This window comes from Lissotriton helveticus, chromosome 9 (assembly GCF_964261635.1).
Source record: "Lissotriton helveticus chromosome 9, aLisHel1.1, whole genome shotgun sequence".
Taxonomy (NCBI): Eukaryota; Metazoa; Chordata; class Amphibia; order Caudata; family Salamandridae; genus Lissotriton; species Lissotriton helveticus.
The window spans coordinates 619,408,291-619,430,126 of NC_136070.1; the positions used below are offsets into that span (position 1 = coordinate 619,408,291).

The 21,836-nt window shown below is 44.1% G+C and overlaps 1 protein-coding gene across 2 annotated transcripts in view; it reads left to right on the forward strand.

The window, feature by feature from the left end:
• The window catches only part of SIPA1L3 (signal induced proliferation associated 1 like 3), a 780,343-nt gene that overhangs the window by 178,514 nt on the left and 579,993 nt on the right, over nucleotides 1-21,836 (forward strand). For both annotated transcript variants that reach the window (XM_078660667.1, XM_078660669.1), the window contains exon 2: nucleotides 16,070-16,183. The gene's annotated coding sequence lies outside the window, so the exon portion shown is untranslated. The remainder of the gene's footprint in view (nucleotides 1-16,069; nucleotides 16,184-21,836) is intronic.

Below are 21,836 nucleotides of genomic sequence, written 5' to 3' on the forward strand. Positions count from 1 at the left end.
GCCTGCGAGAGCACTGGTTTTCACTCCGATACAGATGAACCCATGGACCGTGAGTCCAATGCCAACGCTGCTAGCAGCACCTACGTCATCATGGCGGAACTTAAGACTGGGTTCTGTGCCATGGACACCAGCTTCAACACCTTGGTTGACTGCATAGATCGACTGGGAGAACGCCTTAATCGCCAGAGCGCACACATTGATGGTGCTGAAGAACGGATATCGGCCTCAGAGGATGGCACTGCTACTTTGTTGAAACGCATGGATAAGATAGAACGCATTCTAAAGCAAGTTGCTATTAAGAATGAGGGCTTAGAGGCCAGGTCCTGTAGGAACATCCACATGCCTGGTATTGCGGAAACCACAAATATGGGGAAACCAGATGTGTTTGTAGAGTAGATCTTTACTGAACTTTTTGATCATGTTGTCTTTTCATCTACTTTTGCAGTGGAAAGCGCCCAACGCTCCATAGGCCCGCTGCCTCCTGAGGGTACCCCATCCTGCTTTCTCATAGCACGTCTCCTCAGTTATAAGGACAGAGACCCATCCCTCTGCCTTGCCCAAAAGCGGGACTCTCTCTGCTACCAGGGTGCCACCATCTCACCCTATCCTGATTTCACCATCACTGTACAGGCGGCCCTTCAAAAATTCAATGACGTTAAGAACTCTCTTAGCAAATTAGGCCTCAAGTACGCCATGCTCTATCTACCCTGCACACCTGCGAGTCGAACTCAATTGAAAGACTCACATCTTTGACACTCCAGCTGAGGTTACTTCTTTCTGTAATAAGTTACTATCCAAACCTTCTCATTCGCAGACAACACCAGAACAGGCTGGATCTTCCACTTCTTCATAGACAACTCCTCCAGATTGAGCTCGACTGACAGTGGTCCCATCCCTCACCAGTGGGCTGCGCTCACACAACGCTAATGCTGTTCCTTTGATATTGGGCACCATTCATTAGTCTATCAGAATCTTTCTGTGCATATCACTATTGTATGCCTGCGGTTGATTCTCCTATACTGTTCAGGGAAATTTTTCTTAGTAGGCAGTGCCACGCCGAACTGTTGCCTGTCCCCCCATGTTAAACACTACTCTCAAATTGTTGGGCTTATGTTGTCTTTTGTTTCTCTTTTTTGGGATTCACTGGATGTATTTCTATCTGGTGTGGGTGGGAGGGGCATGGGGGGCTTGATTATGGAGCCCTGTTTTTTCTCATTTCTTAATTATTCTCTAGATTTGTTTTACATTGCACATCCTACACTTCCCGCACCACTGCTTCACTGTGCGCCATATTCTATATCCCTCACCTTTCTATGATGCCTCACTCAGAGCTAAAAAGAGTGATAGAAGTCTCCCTTATCACATGCAATAAACAATTCACGTAAGGGTAAGCAGGTATTGTCTTATTTGAACAGACCTGGGGCAAAAATAGCATTTGTTCAGGAAACACATGTTACCCAATGATGATCCTCCATATGCAAGTGTCTGGGGAACGCATCACTACTTTTCCTGCTAAAGTTCATATTCCTGCGGCGTTTGCATTCTCATACATAAACGTGTTCCTTTCGCTTTTCACTACTGTCATTCAGATCCGAATGGTCATTACCATCTCCTACAGGGTATCCTTGCCGACATGTGTGTCTTATTGATAAGTGTATATGCCCTAAACGTTGATGATCCTGAATTTTTACAGGAGCTCTATTCTCATATTGAATGCCTAGATATCGACTTTGATACTGGGCGGGGACCTCAATATGGCACACCGCCCTCACCTTGACTCCTCCAGAATATTACCCCGTAACAAACCTCAAACCTCATGTCATAGATACTTATACATTACAAGATGTCTGTTGTGCCCGATACCCGTCTGACCCCAGTATTACTTTTTAAAACTGCTCCTCATGCTAACTGTACAATGTTAGACTACTGGTTCCTTTCTGCAAATGCCTCTCTTTGGGTAACGGAGATCACATTATTACCGCAGATGCTATCAGACCATAGTCCTATTCTTCTTGAGCTACTGATTCCCTGGAGGTTCCACAGCAAAACCCTTAATAACTCATTGTTCTGTAACGACATACTATGCTCCATAATTGAATACTTCACATTGAATACAGGAACAGTTTAGACACAGGACACCCTATGGGAAGCTTTTAAGGCATACATCTTTGGGGTGTGCATTTCTAAGCACATCCGTATCCTTTGCGACATCCGCTCCAAAATACAACGTATTGAAACAGACTTGTCGGATATAGACCGAGCCGCCGCTTCTGGTGGGGACCCTTGACTGCGTCACTGCTCGGTCTTATTGTCCGAATTCCTTGACCTTGCCAAAAGGGAGATTGCATATTTGGGGATGCATGCTAAGGCCTGGCATTATGGCGAGGGGTAATGCCTTGGCCGCACCCTTGTACGGTTACTGCGCCCCAATTGCTTAAATATTTATGTTACCAAATTGTGAGCAGATTCTGGTTCACCGACACTCAGCGGTGAGAATTTCCTGGCAGAGTTCCAACATTACTACGAACATCTCTATACTTCTCGTGTGCCTAATGCCCCATGGGAGATTCTGTCCTATCTTGAGGAGGTGGCGATGGTCTGGCTCCTGGATGGTCTGTGACAGTTTCTTAGTCAACCGATTACTGTAGAGGAGATAGTACAGGCAATTGATACCCTGGACGGGTCTAAAGCACCTGGCCTTGATGGCTTATTAGGGGCCTTTATAAAGCCTTCAAACAACCAACTCACATGCCCCATCCCCCCACCTTTTTGCGATGTATGCTGAATCTCTAACTACCGGCATATTGCCATCTATGCTGCTTGAAGCAGTTCTTACACTTCAGTTGAAACCTGGCAAGGATCACCATCTCTGCCTGTCCTATCAACCCCTTTCCCTTTTAAACATGGATAATAAAATATTAGCTAAATTCCTCGCTACCAGATTGTCTCCTTTAATGGAACAGATTATATCCCCTGTTCAATCTGGCTTCGTTGCCCTCAGATCCACCTCCTGAATTTATGCACCATTTTTGTAGTTCATAAAAAGGTCGGCCCATCAACACCAGCGATAGGTGCTCTGTTGGATACCGAAAAGGCGTTCGACTCCCTGGAGTGGCCCTTTCTAAAGACAGTTTTTTGTCAAACTGGGCTTCCTGGCCACTTTCATCTCCCTGATTATGCTTTTATTTTCCAAATCTAGTGGCTTGTCTGTGGGTCAATTGCTCATTAACCGATGCATTCCCTAGCATGAGAGGGAGCAGGCAGGGGTGCCCCCTTTCCCTCTCTTCTTTATCATTGCTATGGATCCTCCAGTCCGTTATATGCAGGAACGCCATTTCCATCAAGGCCTTCAACTTCCGAATGGTCCCCTACAGCTTTCCTTATACGCAGAGGACCTTTTATTATTTATCCATCACCCATCAGACAACTTCCCCCTACTTATGCAGGAAATCATCTGTTTCAGCAGTCTATCTGGGCTTCAAATAAATTGGATCAAATCGGAGATCTTTCCTCTCACTGACTCAGCTCAATATGGGCTACGGACAGTACCAAATATTGGGTATCCGATTCCACAGAGATAAAAACTAGATATTACAGCTCAACTGCAGCCCTGCACTCGCTGATCTTACAACTCGGTAGAGCGCTGGATAAAATTGCTGCTGTCCCTGGTGAGATGAGTGGCCATTGTCAAAATGGATATGCTCCCCGCTTCCTGTACCTGTTTTTAAATATTCCTATTCCCATTACACAGAACCTTTTTTTTAGCTCTTTCTGCAGTCTTCCTATACACCTCACTAAGTATGAGCGCAAAATCATTTCCGCTCGCGGATTTTGCAAATTTTCGGTAAATTCGCGATCCGCGAATTTACCGAGAATTCGCAAATCCGCGAGCGGCGGATCCAGGGGCAAAAGTTGAAGCCTGGCCTGTTGTAACTATTTTACGATGGCGCCGGCAAGCTGCCAGCGCCATCCTAAAATAGTTACTAAGTTAGCTTCAACAGGAAGCTCTAATAGATAAAATAAAGCAGGTGCTCGATTTTATCTATTAGAGCTTCCTGTTGAAGCTAATTTAGTAACTATTTCAGGATGGCGCTGGCAGCTTGCCGGCGCCATCGTAAAATAGTTACAACAGGCCAGGCTGGTGTGCTTTCTTTTCCCAAATCTACTGTCGAAAATCAGCTGTGATGCTGGATAGAGGCCTTTGCATCCTTGACTTTCACGAGCGCAATCCCTTTGCTGTTCCTGTGACCAGGAGCTTCTGTCTCTTCATCTGCTGCTCTGATCGGTCTCAGACCTTTTACACACACAAGAGGCATGTGCACTCGCATGGAAGCCCCGCCCACACACTCGCGGTGTGCACCGTCTTCCCGCCATTGACACACTATGATGGACAGCTCACCCAAGGGACCCCTGCGCCCTTCGGGGCGATTGCATAGTAACACACACATGGTCGCTGGAACTAGTTGAAGCTCAAATTCAGTGACTCGTCATCGAGGCTGGGCAGGTGTGCCTTTTTCCCAAATCCACCGTCGAAAATCAGCTGTGATGCTGGATAGAGGCCTTTGCATCCTTGACTTTCACGAGCGCAATCCCTTTTAAACACACAAGAGGCATGTGCACTCGTATGGAAGCCCTGCCCCAAATCCGCGGATCCGCAAATCCGCAAAATCCGCCGATTTTGCGGATCCACGATCCGCAAATCCGCGGATCGTGGATCCGCAAAATCCGCCCATTCTTACACCTCACCTGGGCTGGGGACTGCCCTTGCATCCGCTAAAAGACTCTCATCCTCACCTGCGACTGCAGCTTATTTGGGGTCCCGATCTCTATCATCTCGCAGCCCAATGCTAATTTGCGCATCGGTAAAATCACCGAGATGCCCGTATTCCATATCTGAAACCTGAGCGGGACCAGTTGGGAGACCTTTCCAACTCTTTGTTCCTACCGAAGGGTGTCCCATTAGATGCCAGTCACATTCAGATTGTGTGCATGGCCTTTGGTCATGGTGGAGGCTTAGGCAGACACTGGGCGACGGACCTCTTTTTTCCCCCCTTCTCCCACTAGATAATCCCTGGCTACCAGTCACACGTAAAAAGCTAGTACAGGGAACACGTCGTCGCCATAACCTGCTCACCCTATGGGACCTCTTTCTCCATGGACTTCTTGCAACACTGATGATCCTCGCTTCCGACGTAATATATATGCCCTCATCCTCACACTGCACAAACAGATCTGGTCTCTCTCTCGCTGTACTCTGTGCTATCTCTCCCTCCTACCCCCTGCCAGGTATCGTACATCATTAGTCATATGCTTTACAAGTTCTGCCATACTTACCTTTGCTTTATGAAAGTCACATGGGGAAAATCTTCTTCATTTAGTTGGGGGAGGGGGTGAGATGCCATTGAAACTAGAGGTATATTACAAATCTTGTACAAAGTGCATGGACACAGTATAGGGGTCCAGCTAGAGCAGTGCATGGTAGTGTCAAGGACAAAACAATGCACCTCATCCTTTGCAACTTCTTTCCACTGTATGTTGGCATGGTTCTGTGCAGTCTGCGCCTTTCCACTCGTACACAGAAATGAATAAGAAAGCTTCATTGGCAGCTGTAGAGTACTCCGCTATAAAAGCAAAGCTCTGACCTAAATCTACCCTGCAGTATCTTCAACGCTTTTCTAAAATGGGAGGAGTCTGTAGGAAAGCCTGCATAAGTACAATAGGGATCCCGAACCATAATTGAGAGCCTACGGCTCCAGGGATTTGTTTTATTATTAAACTCTGCAATATAAATCAACCAGTAGTTCTCTACTTTCAACAGAGTTCTAACCTCCTTCTTTATTTCACTTCATTTGACAAAAGGTGAACAAAATTTAGTAGGAAAAAAGTTTGAACTAGAATAGTCTGCGTTGTGACTGAATCTCTCACGTACATACGTCCTTGCCTACCCTAGCCTAAATATCCCTATGCTTAGAACAGCATTCGGAAAAGCACTTCACGGAAGCACAATCCTGTCATATAAACCTCTTCTCTTATTACTTGTTTGTGACGCCTGAATTGGCGCATACCAGAACTCATGCAGTCTTCCACTGGTACATGAACACAAACCTCACACCTGAATCACCAACTCCATAGGTATGTCTCACTCTCAAAGAATGCTGGAAACTCTTGCTGGGGTTCTTCCTCGGCAGGTTGTGAATCTCTAAGGCACTAGGTTATCATTTTTATGGTGGAAGGGCCTACATACCTGCCATAAGTCTCAGCTTGGAGGACATGCAGGAATACCAGGACTAGCCTCCTCTAGTCGCTGATGCTGCAGCAGTGCTGCATAATTTTCTGTTGCTAGGACAATAGAAAGCTTCAGGAAAATGATGCTGTGGTAAGTCTCCTTGTGCTGGAGTCACCCCCACATGGGATGCATAAAGGCAGCACGTCATTGACTGAGATCTGAATGGCATGCTTTGTGAAAGGTCGCAGGCAATAGCTTCAAGGAAGAGCTTAGACAATTGGTAACTCTGCGGTCGTCTTGTGCTTGATGTCAACCTCATAAACATCTGTTGCCTGTAAGTGGGCAAGCGTACGGCTAGCTAGAAATGCTTAATCCCCATCGCTGGTGTTTCTGGAAATTGGGACAAGCGACCAGGAATCTGAAACAGTTCTCGCTGCTTCCTTAAAGTTGTGGCCGACTTCCTAGGTGTACTGCAAAAAGGCCCTCCGTACCTTGTTGTGAGTTTCCTTAATTGGGTGTCCCTAGCACTTCAGTTGTTCTTATCTCTGGCGATAACTGATGAATTCCTTTTAAAGGTACCCAGAAAAAAGGTGTCACTTTACTTTTATTTTGGTAACCGCATAACGCCTCTACAGAGAGGGGAGTTGCGCATCCTCTCACCATGTCCTGAACCACCTTTCCCACTTTAACCCAAAACCTTCATTGTAAGCACCATGACATCAAATGTTTCGCACTTGGAAGTCATCTACAAGCGTGCCTTCATTTCTCCATCAATCCCGAGCACCTGCAGAGTACAGTATCAAGAAAGTAATTGGGTTTGACCCACTGCCATGTTTTGCCCTGATTCCAACATTTTTGCTGATGTCAATATCACCATGTTGTAGGTGCCTGGACTTACCATGTCTAGGTTCAGTCATGCTGCTGTTGCAACACAAATTGCAGGTGGTTTTGCAGTGGCAGAAGTCTCAACATTATTGAATGACTGAAGCATTTTCTCATTCACATACACCTTCCAGTGAGTGGCAGGTGGTAGATGAAATGTTGGCTCTTTTCACAGAATAGAGAAAAAAAACTTTGACCATTGCGGGACAGGCGAGGGAAGAATCTTGGAGACAACATATTCTGACAAAGGATAAGCAAATTCTTTTTATGACTCGGGTGTAGATGGCATCCTTTTACTTTTCAAGTCTGATGAACGGAATTTTCAGTCTTCCTCAGAGAAAGGAGTTTTCTAGGGAAATGTCTGCTTAGAGGGGGTTGATCAAAGTCACAGAATAGCCTATTTTTCAAGCTTGACTATCAGTGAATGAAACAGCTGCTTAGTCTTTGTTTGCTTTCGCCGGAAGCATGCTTCCACACAAGCAAATCTTCTAAAGACCTAAATAAAATATTAGGTGCATGAAGAGTTGGTGTTTTTTGTCTAGCTCGACAGCGCAGCTGTCTGCATGCCCAGTTATTTACGATTAGCATAGAGTGGGATTTGGGTCAGGCCTCTTCATCCATTGGCTTTAGTAGGTTAGTCGCTTTCAGATGGAATCAATCACTTCTCGGATATTGCAGAAGAGTATTTATCTCTCGCCTCATCTGATTTGCTCCTTGGTGTATCATTACACCGCTTACGAAATGGTGTACTGCAATGCATGAAGCAATGTTTTATCTATATAGTCTATATAAATAAAAATGTAAATGTTCGTTTGTTCAAAATCGCAAATCTCCGAAAGTTCTTCACCGATGGATTTGAAATTTTGACACAATGTTGGATTCGAATACGCACATGTTTTTATATACACACTGTTGGTTTCCAATACGCGTGTGTCGAATACGCACATGTTTTTAATCGAAAGCCCGAACAGACACATAAAAATGTCAATGTTCGTTTGTTCAAAATCTTAAATCTCCTATTGCGTTGAAATTTTGACACCAGTGCTTAATTTGAGCAGGTGCTTTCAGGTGCTCAGCACCTGCACTTCTTTCACAGGGCTGGGGCTACAATTTCTGAACCTGCAAGTGGGGGTCTCAATATTAATTGTTCAATTAAAAATAAAAAGAATAACATACATTGCATCGTGACTGGCTGGTAAATGTTCATAGGCAGGCCCGCATACGCCTGTCCAGGTAGACATGATTGTGTATCACCACGTTAGTGATGATGTCATCATGCTGATCACAAATCCAAGAAGTCTTCGACAAACTATGGCTTGCATTCTATTCCCCTGGTCTGCTTCATCCTGCCACTGCCTGAACCTAAACCTCCCATTGAATAATTGTAGCTCAGGGCTGGCTCATGATGGAGTTGAGGCAAGGAAGCTGCAAGAGCGCATTTGGAACTTGGGAGTGAGGGCCCTTGAGGAAGCATAAATGAAAGTAAGTGTGGACTTTCCACTTGCTGCGTAGCCAGAGTAGCATATCCGGGAGCCCTGCATTGCTCCTATCCTCAATATGCTCGATGCGGCTGTGGCCCTACACAACTTTAGTGCGCCATGGCGTCACCCGTAGAATCAGTGCGCTGCACTCCAGCATGGTAATTGCTGAGCGTGAGTGAGTCCAGTAGGCACCACAGCCATACTTACCGGCATTGGCAGCATTACTGCTGGGGACAATGCCTGTGCTGTTGCAGAAAGGATCACAACAAGCTGAGCAGTAGATGCTGATGCCGTTGCCATCCCTGGACCTACAAATTACAGGCAGCACTAGCAGTGACATGACCTGCTGTGCTCAAACATCCACCTGTTCCGCAATAAACCCAGTCATACCACACTGATTAATATATGCCCCCAAAAAATCATTTGGTGTACATTTGTTTTTTGCACTCGGTGTAGGTAAGAAAGTAAAATACGTCATCTTCCGCTTCTTTAGGAATGACAATAGGAAAACACAGAGTTAAAAATAGCAGGGACATGTACAGGCTGACGACAGGGGTCACAGGCGGAAGCAGTGTTAGAAATGAGAGACAGCAAGAGTAAAGAGGAGAAGAAATAACAAGAGAGGAGAGAGATAAAATGGAGCAAAGTAGAAGATAAGGAGGAGAGCAAATCACATACAAGGAGAAAGCAGCCATGATGTGAAGAAGAGAGCATTAAGAAGAGAGAAGATGGAATGAAAGATGTGGAGGACAGGACAGAGGAAAAAAAGTAGACAAATTATAAAATGGAGACACAGCTAATCACTGCTAGAGAGTGATAGTAAAGAGCCAAGATTGAGTGGAGAGAGAGCAGAGCATGGATAAAAGTGAAGAGAAAAAAGGACAGGGTTAAAATCAATAGAGGGCAAATCATAAATACAGGGTGTGACAAAGATGATAGAAAACAATTAGAGAGGTGAGAGGATGGACTCTTAGAGCAAAGACTTAGGGGACAGACAACAGATCAAGGTTAGAAGATAGAGACTGAGGCAGTGAAAGTGTTGAAAGTGGGGCTCACCGGAGGAAGACGTGAGCGGTGGCCTCCTTGACAACATTTTCAGCACCTGCACTTCTTTTTTTACAATTTAAGCACTGTTTGACACAACGTTGGATTCAATTAAGCGCGTGTTTATATATACACAACGTTGAATTTGAAGACGCGCGTGTCCAATACGTGCATATTTTTAATCGAAAGGCAGAACAGACCCTATCGATTTGGTTGCTGCGCAACAACTACAAGGGACGCATAGAGACAATAGTCTACATATATTAGGATGGACAGTTGGTGTCAGAATGGCAGACCGGGAAGTGGGTGGAGGGAGAGGGGAGGAGTTGTTTCACTTTGCAACATTAGCGCGTGTTTATATATACACAACGTTGGATTCGAATACGCACGTGAACATTACGTGTGTGTCTTTAATCGAAAGGCAGAACAGACCCTGTTGATTTGCTTGCTGCGCAACAACTACAAGGGACGCATAGATACAATAGTCACAAAAACATATTATATACCCACAAGCATTGTGAAATTAAACATATTAGAAACCTGCGCTTACTATTTTCTTTCTCTTCCATTTAACCAGACTGATCCACAGCAACGCGTGGCTGTGTACAGCTAGTATCGTAAAAAAAATACAATGATCAGAGTTTTTGTCACGTTCAATTTTTTATCTAATGCAAACATCTACAAAAGGTTATTCTTTAAAGTTTTTCACTGGAAGATACATTTCCACTTTACAGAAAAACAAATGAATTGCTAGGGATGCCAAAGGTTAATTTCTCTTTAGCAAACACATTGAGCTGTCCAACCGACCGATAATAGGATTCAGAGCAGTTAGCAGCTCTCCTCCTCATGCCATTAGGCTGCTGCTACAATAACAAATTAGTGTACCCAGTGGCTTTGCTAAAGGCAGTAGGTCAGGCCGTTAACTCAATATGCAAACCCAACATTTTGGCCTTGCTAGTGCTTTTTTATTCCAGTCTGTACTAATAGACATGTATTGATTGTATTATGTAAAAATAAAAACGAACCTTCGGACCAATATTATGTTCTTTCAGATAGAGACTTGTAAATACTTGTTTTTACTGATTCTAGAGGGAAAAATGTCCTCTAGTCCAGTAGGCTTTCGTTTCAAATGTGTAATATAACTCTGATTCGAATATTGGAATGCTCGGAGCTCCATTGAAGACAGTGGAGCAACAATGGCTTATATAAACTGGTATAGGTCATTACTCTAAATATTTCAGTGTTCTGTGTTTCTCTTTCCCCGGCCTCTCCAAAATATGTGGAGTGGGCAGGGAAAAGTGAAAGTCAGAGGCTGTACTGCAGGGCACACTGGAGCTCCCCCCCTCCTGTCTCCCATACCCAGAGAGTCACTGGAGCATCGAAAGAAGGGAAGGCGAGTTCTTCTCAAGTCCTGGGTCTACCTGGCTCTTTAGAACGAGAAAAAGCAGATTAGCCGAGCCCAGGGAGAACCAGGGACCGACTTCAGTCCTGAGATGTACTTAAGATGTTACGTTAGCACGAGATTAGAGGAGTGCTCTTGTTTTGTTGACAATGCATAGACTGCGATCTGGTTTCTTGGTGCAGTGTAGTGCTATGCCAATGGTGGTAGTACCAGGGTATAAAGGGCTAAGATGGAGTATTGTGACTGATGAGTGTCCTTTGAAGTTTCTGTGCTTTGTACCGCTTTTCTGGCGGCAGTATGGTTTAGTAGAATATTCATTGGAAACGGGGTGTATTGTTGTTGAACAAATAGTCTTTTCGGAGGGCAGTGCTTCACCAGCTTTATGGCCCTGGTACCGTAAGTGCACAAGGGCAGCGTCTGATTGGTAACGGGGGCATTCGGGCAATGCCCGAGGGGCCGGGGTCCAAGTTCCAGCTGAAGGCTGCTTTTGAGCAGCCGGGGGGACTCTGTTGTTCGACTATACCGCCAGAGGCCCAGTGGGTGTCTGAGTGGCCTTTCTGGAGGGAGATGTGCACTCATTATCTCCCCTATAGCAGCAACAGGTACAGGTGTCACCCCTTTTCTCTCGCTGGGCCTCCCATTAATGTAGGCATACTGAGCGGGGCAGGGGGGTCTGACTGAGCAGAAGTGGCCTCACTTGTTTTCAGGTGTGTTTCACTAGTGCAAACCGATGCATGCATTTTCTTTACCCCCCCCCCCTTATGTACAATTACGCTGAAAGTAGTGATTTGAGGGAAGGTATTATGCGAATGTGGGCCGATTTTTTTTTATGCGCGCCAGGGCCGATTTTTAATCCCAATCCAACCCTGCACAAGGGTACAGAGGGTGATGTTCAACATCATGTACTGATATATTCAATCAATTATCATGTTTTGGTGTCACGTTGTTTACCTAAAAATGTTGGGAATGGCTATTTAGAATGCACTGTTGCAGTTTGCAGATGTTTGTACCTGTTGGTTTTAGAGATTGCACATATTTTCGTGCTTGTTGGCATAATTTGAAAAATGTATAATTTTCCAATGTCGTTTGGTCTATCAATTTGTTGAAATATGACAGACCGGGTGCCCTTGGGGAATATATTTCATTTCATGTGATCATGTTAATATTCTGAGCATTTTATGGATTCCAATGTACTAAAGACTGTCTTTGCATTTAAAGTGAGGCATGATATGTCACATTCAGATTGAACGCCGAGTATTTTAGAACATGCAGGTTGTTAAAACCCGAGATGGACGTTCTTCTGATTACAAATGCAGTTTTGTGTTTGGTGCATTGCCGGGTGTTTGTCTTGTGGGGGAGAATGCGAGGGAGAGGTGTGGCGCCGCGGCCAGGGCGACTGTTGCGGGAATCTGGGGATCACGGCAGGTGAGCCCAGCACCATGTGACTCTGGGCAATAGCGCCTAGAGACCCTTACAGGTGATTGTTCGCGCTTTACAAATGTGGATTATTATTATCTCCGATGGCTCTTGCAGGGTGCTGGATATTTTTGGTTCCTGAGGGATGGTAGAAACACGTGGGAGTTTATAAGCAAATGGTCACATTTGGATGGAGGTAGGGCAGAATAGTTTATTTGGAAGTTGTGGGATCCCTAGGTTCATCTGGAGTAAGGAGAACCCCGAGTGCAGTCACAGTTGGAACAAGCGATTGAAGGATTCTTTTAGAAGTTGCCAACTTAAGTGATTGATTCTCATCATGCGAGTTGTGGCCATTACTCTAACTGAAATACTGTATTTATCAGGTTGCATGCTACCACTAGCCTGTCATTTTCCCATTCTATAAATAGACGTTTTTCGTATTGCCCAACCCAGTGCTATGCTTTTTTATCAACATTGTCATGGTGAAAGGCAGAGTCGGCTTGTCTGTGTTTGGACAGCTGACCTGCACATTCCGCACAGATTTCCGCTTCGGTTATCGACAATGTGTAAAAAGTTTCTACCCAGGTCTAATCAAATGAACAGTTACCCAAAGTGTTAACTATTGCATTAACTGCAAACTTCTCTAAAACAACTTTCGAATTTGACCGTTTACTAATAAGAAAAATAATGGACATTCACGAGGGAGTGTTAGTGAGCTTAGTTGATTACAGATCTGTGTACTGGATGGCAAGTTTTCAAATGTGAAGTATTGTGACACCTGAATAGTTTATACAATGCACGCAATCCATGATCAAATCTTAGAAAGTGATGTTTATTATACTTTTGCATATTTTCCTATCCTATACATATCTCTTAAGGTTCCACCTTAATGAAGATGTTTCGAAAGTTTGAGGGAGGCGCCACTGCTACCTTATCACAAGTAAAATAGCCAACGGCACTTCATTTACGAAATGTAACTTTCCAGTGTATCAAGGTAAATGCTGAGCCCCTATCCCACCACCGTTGTCGTCTGAAACGCCACTGACACCTTATATGAATTTTAAATAAACCTGACCAGACACGTCTGACAAAGTATTTGTTTGCAGGACAGGTGAAAGGAACTGAGGAAGTGCAGAGGGTCTCTTTTGTGGTTGTATCTGCTCTTGGAGATGTTAGGGTCTCAGTGGCCAGGACTGAGAGCTTCAGACTGTGGCTGCTCGGGAGGACTCATTTTGACTAAGAAAATAGCACTAAATGCCAGGAGTAAATTAGAGGGAGTGCTTGTTATTCATGTTCTGCTACAATTAGTGCTATTTCTTAGCCCACATTACATCGATGTTTCCATTTTGGATGCGAGGGGGAATTTTTGGCTAAGAAAATAGCACGAAATGCATAACTACTCCTGTCAAGTAATTCTGTGCAATCTCATGATTACGTGACATGGAATTATGCAAGTTACACCCACCCCTAGTGGAAACCTGAGTGAAGTAAGTTGTGGTGATGGAGAGGACCCACGAGATGGTAAGGGTGGTGATAAGCTCTATGGTTTATTTTTGCTAAGGTGATGTGACATGTCCCAGGATATTGTTCCTATGTGGCTGGTATGTATGGCGCAGAGGTGCTGTGCTGGGGGAGTCTACATGAGTGTCTGCACAGTTCTGCCCGGTGGCACTTTCATAGCATAGCTGAGTGATAGGGCAGCAAGATACTTAAACACACGTGGCAGGCGATATGCATTATAGGAAGAAATACCACCCGAAAAAGATGGAGGTAACAAGCCAAAATAAAAATGGCCAGAACCAGCTGCTACAATCTGAAGTATAGTTTGGTGTGCAGTATCCAAGGTAACGGCAACGTTTATTTGCTAAGGTGTATACTGCAATAAATGCATGCTGTATGCACACCATTTCTGCCTGCATTGTTTCACTGTACATTTCGACCACTGCTGATATTTATTCATTGTGGTACTGGAACGGTTCCCTAAAGCATAACATTATATGCTGCTTGTGGTATTTATCGAGCTGTTGAAATGCTGTCTCACCAGTGGTAACTCCCCATTGTATTGCCGCCAAGGATATGTGTGTACTCCATATGAGTGTAGTCAGGGCTTTGTGGGAAAAAAACCTGGTGGTGCTCGAAAAGAAGTGTGGCAAATTTCTCAAAGGGGTGTTGCCTATCCAAGTAAGGGTGTGGTCTAAATCAAGATAACTAGCCTTGTGTGTAGGCCATCGGACGCACCGCAGGAGGTGAAGCCAGCATTGTGGCAGGCAGGCACAGCCCTATTGAGACCCAGGTGCTACTCCTCCCACCACTCTACGTGCAGATAGGTCTATTCAGCCTTGTGCTGACTCAGCCAGCCTCCTGGAGCCGCCCCCAGCCCCTGTCACTCACAAACCAGACAGTCAATACACAAGCAGGCAGAGGCACACAGAAAGGTTGAACAGGAAAATAGACACTTTCTAAAAGTACTATTTCCAAACTTAGAATTTAAAAACCATCTTCACTAAAGGATGTGTTATTAAATTCTGAGTTCAGGGATACCAGATTCCATATGTCTATTTTGCCGTTATGAGAAGATATGCAGGTAAACATGTTAAACATCATTCTCCATGTTATCCTATGGGCAAGATAGTCTTTCAATAATGATAAACGAAATTGGCAGTATTTCACCATCAAAACATGTTACCCACACCAGTAACACCAAACAAAAACCGTGACGTCTGGTCACCCTTCCTTTGACCTTTGAGGACCGAAAATAGAGCCCCCTAGAGCCCCCTTTAGAGGCCCCCAAAAACTGGGGGGCTCAGACCCCCACAGACCCCCTCCCACTTAAAGCCCTGAGTGTAGTGTAATAAGTGTGTTCATACTGTTTTTTAAAGTGAAAATTTGAAAAACACAAATGGGTGCAACCAACCACAGTTCTGTATAATTTGATGATTTCTCAGTCTCTGATGCACGGGCTAACAGTATAACAATTTCAAATTAAAAGTTTTGTTGGCTCTAACGTTTTCACTATGCCTTGATACTGGCTGGCCGTATATCGAGAAGAGGTTCCTCTCCAGAGAATGTTCAGTTAGCACATGGCCGAGAAGCCAATTTCATGTTTAGTAAATATTTCATATCTATTTATTGTTGACAAATGAGAAAATCCCCCCTTTCTGTGTTCTAAAACGGACTCAAATGCACTTTGTGGGAGGCAGAAAATGTTCCCACCTTTAGAGCGTGTAGCTGAGTGTGGTTGTAAATGAAAAATGCAACTATGTCTGTTCATAATGTACCATATTTTACTGCTTGGACCTACTCGTTTTGTTTTTTACTGCTGGCTTGTCACCTCATTTACAGTTTTTTTTAAAGTAAGAAAGAACATGTAGTTTGGGCCTTTCCGTTAGATTAATCATTTCCCATAAAGGTCTGGCTAGAGTGTTTTATATGACTCTTGGCGATTCATTACATTCTTATGGGAGATCCGGACCGTAGCTAAACATTCTTGTATTTAAATACATTCATTGTTTAGGAATGTGACTTGTGACGACTTATTACACAGCACTTACTCATTCCAGCTGTGCTGTCCAGAGATCTTCCTTGTTCTGAATTCTGCGGATTTCTTCTTTCCTGTAGGAAAATTCAGCCCCAGAGAATTGTGACTAAGAGCTGACGGCGAAAAGCTTGTGAGCCTTTCCTGGAGATGCTGTGACCAGTTTGGATGGAGATATAAAAGAAGAGCCATAGAAGGTAAAGAATATTCCAACCGTAAATGCTCATTTGTAGCTCACCAGTTATTATACTATTCCTTCTCCAGTACAGAAATGTTTACTGTATGCCTCTTATCCCTGGCTCCGGCGGCAGGTTAGCCCAGCACCATGCGACTCTGGGCAATAGCTTGCTTAATCTTCCCGACGGCCCCCCAGCGCCTAGAGACCCTAACGGGTGATTGTGCGCTATACAAATGTGGATTATTATTATTATTATTGGTATGTTGTGTTCCACTTATTAAACCACAAACCTTGCTAAAAAATATTTAAAATGTTCTTAAGGTATCTGCCATTTGTTTCTTTGTATTTATTTTAGAATTTCTAAAACATTTCTTCATATTTTCTAGTTCTCTGTTCATTTTCTCTGTTATGAAGTTTTCTTCCATTCACTGATTTTTTTTGTGATAGATTTGAGAAGGGCGTGGTGTATTTAGACAACCTTTATAAGTTTTTGTTTTGTGCCACCTGCTGCCTTAACATCTCTTACGTTCCCTACTTAAAAGAAGATAGTGAAGGATAAGGAGGAGAGGATGAGAAATTTGGTGTGAAATGATTAAGGGGAATAATGACTAAGATAACATTTGTAGTCCTCAACCTAGTGACTTCTCAAGTTGGTAAAGCTTTATGGAGGAAAGGGTTGACTGGGATATGTGCTGATGGAAAAGAATACCGGGAAAGGTCTGTGGCTGGGTAATGATGAAAAAGTCTGGTTACTTCTACATGAGGGAATGAGACCGTAGTGGATGGTAGTCTAATACTCCGGGGGGGGGAAAGGGGGGGGGGAGCATAGTAAGCATGAAAGGGGTATGTCTTCAATCTCTTGAAAGAATCAGTTGCTTCGGTGTCCAAATTGAATGACCTATCTTATCTGCATAAGAAACCATCCATCAGTTTCATTATCCATACATTGGGCCATGGTACTTTTTTTCTTGATTTATTGCAGCTACCAGTCCCAGGGCTGCAAAATGAAATATTGAGGATCAGGGTGGGTTGCAATCCAATTTACTGGTCCAGGATAACCGTGGTTTCTGCCCCTGAAAGTTAAATGTACCCTACTGCATACAATGATGGATTCTGTCTTTTATCTTGTAAATCAAATTACGTTTTTAAGACCTCTTTTTCAAATTTGGTGATGTCCATAGGAGGAAAGCTGTGGAGCTGTTGACAGAAATGCGTTATTTAGATGTGGCTGTTGAAACTGCTAGTTTTTTACGGTCTGTTAAACAGTTTTATTGATGAACTGTAGTGGGTCAGGAGGTGTTGGGTAGGTAGGATGAGACATTTTTATGATCTTAATTGTCATTTGTGTTTTAGAATGTTTTATAGACAACTGTCTAAATAAATAAACTTACTTATGAAATATGTGAAAGTTTCCTTTCAGCTATATGTGATATGTCGTGGAGTTTTATAGAGTTGTGCCTTGTACACAAATACTACTGCTGAATATCTTGTAGAGAAGTTGACTGTGGCAAATAGACATTTAGTTGGTATGTAAGGCTAGAAGATTTTTCAAAGGTAGCCTGTAGTGTGGCCATTCACAGATTTGTGTTTTAGACAAAGAGTTGTAGTCTGATTCGACAGGCGCTTCAATGCAGGGCTTTTCAACTATATTGGCTGGATCATTGCTAAGATGCCTAGTCCAGGTCAGTCAAGATTTTCTTGTAATCACTCTAAAGCAATTTGTGTCTTTCTCTTGGACGGTTTCCCATGACTTTTTCTTTCTCACAATACATGCGAACAAAATAACAAGATGCGTGCCTTGTCGACGGCTGTTTTCTTTTAAATTAAGTTTATTTTTCCAGTGTTTATTCATTTCCCCAATTCTCCATAATTTACTGTCCTTCACATCGAAAAAAAATCTTAACGTTCATAATGATTAAATGGTTGCATTTTGGTTAAAGGTCTTTCCTAACAATGCTACAAATTGTTTATTTATTTATTTATCTATTTATTTATTAATGACATTTGATTAAGCGCGAACAATTGCCCTTGGGCGTCTCGGCGCTGTGACTTCTGCAAGATTCTCCACCGCTGGCTCATGCGGGTTTACTGGTTAAACAGCCAAGTTTTTAGCTTTTTACGAAATGACCAGAGAGAATGACTGGTCCTGATCAACTGAGGCAAGGTATTCCACAGTCTTGGTGCTGTGACCATGAACCTACGCTCTCCCCAGGAGACAGTCTTAGTACGAGGCACCACTAATTGATTAGGGGTAGTGGATCGCAGTAATCTGGGGGGGCAGTAAGGTATCAACTGGTCTTTAAGGAACTGAGGTCCTTGCTTATGCAGTGCTTTGTATACAATGCATAGCGTCTTAAACTTGATACGGTTTTTGATTGGGAGCCAGTGAAAGTTTCTGATAGTATCAGCAATGGGCTTATGTTTAGAGATTCTGGCGAGGAGTCTTGCAGCCGCGTTTTGTATGGTCTGCATTTTGTTAATTACACGGAGCTGAGCATTGGCAAAAAGTCCGTTGCAATAGTCCAGTGAGGACAACACCAGGGTACTTATCAGGGTTTTGGCGGCATTATCAGGTAGGAAGGGGATGATTTTCCTTACTAGTCGCAGTTTATGAAAGGCAGTGACCGCTATTTGGTTAGCGTGAGCAACAAAGTTAAGGTTTTCATCGAAGATTACTCCTAAATTCCTTACTTTGGGAACAGGTTGGGGCAGGGTTCCGAAAGACGTGGGCCACCAAGCGGGCGACCAACTTGGTGTTAGTTGTCCAAATATAACCACCTCCGTCTTTTCCGAATTAAGCTTTAGACAATTGGAGGCCATCCAGTCTCCAATTGCCAACATGCCTGTTTTGAAACTCTCGGCCACCCTTTCTCCGTTGTTTTTGACAGCCAGAACTAACTGAGTGTCATCTGCATATGAGGTAAGGCTCATCCCATGTGCTTTGATGGTTTTGGCTAGGTCCGACACATAGATATTAAAGAGTGTCGGACTCCGGGATGAGCCTTGTGGGACCCCACATGGCAGAGACAAATTAGTCGACTGGAACGTTCCCAGGGTGACAGCCTGAGTTCTTTCAGACAGAAAGGAGGTCAGTAAGTCCTTAGCTGTCTGTTGAATACCCATTTTTTCGACACGGTCGACCAGGATCGAATGGTCGACCGTGTCGAAAGCTGCAGATAAATCCAGTAGCACTAGTACCGCTGTTCCTCCTTGATCACGAATGACTGTGATGTCATCGGCAGCTTTGATCAAGGCGGTTTCTGTGCCGTGAAACTTGCGAAACCCAAATTGGGTACTATCCAGTTGGTGATATTGCTCGATGAATTCTGATAACTGGACATTTACCGCCTTTTCTGCAACTTTTGCCAAGAATGGGAGGCTGGCTATCGGTCGATAGTTTTTGAGTGTGTTCGGAAAGATCCCTGATCTGAACATAGAGTTACAGATTTGAGTAATGACCGGGATCAAGGAGTCCATAACCGGGGGAAGAATTTTAAAAGGGCACGGGTCTAGAGCTGAGCCTGATTTGATGGAGGTGGTAATGTCCGTTGTTTGGGCCTCCGTAATATCTCTGAACTGGGTGAATGAGGAAACAGGAGGAGTAGAAATTGTAGTATATGTGGAGTTGTTGGTAGTAGAGGAGAACGCTGTGTAGATATCATTAACTTTTGTGAAATTTTTTTGTTGCCAGTGCATCACAAAGGGATTGAGAGGGAGGGGGGTTTAAATCAGGGGTATTCCCTACTAGCTGCTTAGTGATGTCATAAAGTTGTTTGGGGATCTTTTGCAACACTGCATTGTTTGTAGCAGAGACTGGGTTACCCGCCTGCTTGTGGGGAAGTTGACCATACCTGATTGAAATCGTTGACCCAGGCATCCTCCCGACTCCCGCCGCCTCGCACTCAGGACAGCTTTGTGAGGCCACCGAGCGGAGGAGGGAGGACTACATTTCCCGGCGTCCTTTGCGGCCCGTAGTCGCACCTGCTTCCAGCGCGCCAACCGGCGCATAAATTACAACGCCTTCCCCCGCGTCGCGGGATCGTGCGCGGGATGCGTCGGGCTAAGCCCGGGCAAAGGGGGGGCCCTCTGAGGCCCTCAGAGACCGTAAGAGACTGGGCTGGGCCCCCTCCCTTTCATTGACTGATCTGTGGTAAAGTAGATTTGTCCTTATATGTAGCAAGCTGCGGAATTAAGAATTATTCAGCTACATTGTTAATTAAGTTGCAGCTCACGCAGTAGTTGGATCACAGTGTTTTAATTATTTTAGTTGTTTGTGTTTGTTTAGAATTGGTTTTACTAGCAAACTATGACGTCGTCTCCCATAAAGGACAGGTACCCGCCAATAGGAGGAGGAGGAGTTAACCAGCGTACATTGGATGATTTCTTGTTCAGGGTTAACACTGGAACTGACAAGGAACTCGCTCTGTCTGAGCGACGGGCGTAGAGACGCCGTTCCATCGAATGTATTAAAAACAAGAGATCATCCATAGGTTCCCCAAAGCTAACGATTTCCCCAATCCATAGTATTTCCCCTGTAATTGGGGATAGTGAGGCATCCCTAAATATCAGTATCCCACTACTCTTACAAGAAAATACTCCCCCACTAGTTATAGTCAATGACTTGATTATAAATGATTCATCTTTGAACTGTAGTTTGATTTCAGATGCAGAAGCCCTGCACGACACTTTGCCAACACGAGTGGACTCACGTAACATAGTAAAGGGAGCACCAAAAATTCCCAGAGCCCAATGTCCACCACCCAAAAGAAGGAAAAAGAGGGGGGATTCTCTATATAAAAACAAGGCTAGTGGTAAAAATGGGGGGTCCTCTGACAAACCTTCCCCCAATGCACTCACACCAATCCTAATGGTCAATCTAATACCCACCCCATTAAATGACCCATCTAGCACAAATTTATTGGGCAGTATAGAGCAATTATTAAAATCGTTCACGCTGCCATTTGTTGAGAGATTGAAGGGATTAACCAGCCAAATTGAGAAGCTAGAAAGGGAGTTAGGGGAAATTAAAGTGGCAATTAAAGATCTTTCCAAACCTGATTTAGAGTATCATCCCTCCGCACCACCTTCAAATACCATTGCTCGAATGGTATAAAAACCATGACCTTGCCTAAACCAAAACCCCGTAAAATCGTACCCATTAACACTGCAGCTACAAATGGTAAAAATAACGCCAAGAAGATACAGGAAGGAGCAATCTCAGATAAAATAGGAAATGGCCTGCTAACACATCCGGCCAGAAATGCCCCTAAACCCACTGATCAAGAAAAACCCGTTAAGAAGCTTAGAGTTGAGCAGCCCCCGGAAGCGGCGCCATATGTTGCAGTCCTGACCGGGGTGCCAGCACTAGTGGATGGAAGTGGAGAAGATCAACGTGGGCTAAAAAATAAAGTTATACACTGGCTGAGGCAGAATTGCCCACTTCCACCGCAAATAAATGGGACAATACTTAATGTTAGACGTCTAGCCTGGTTGGGGAAAAGAACTAAGGATTTATCGGGAGACATTGTCATCATAAATTTCCAAGATGATAGGGTTGTTAGGTACATTGTAAATGGGTTCCCACAAAATGCAGGTAACGCTGTCACCATACGTGATTTAACTTACTTTTACCCAAGAGGAATAGTCGCCCGATACCCAACCTCAGGCCTTGG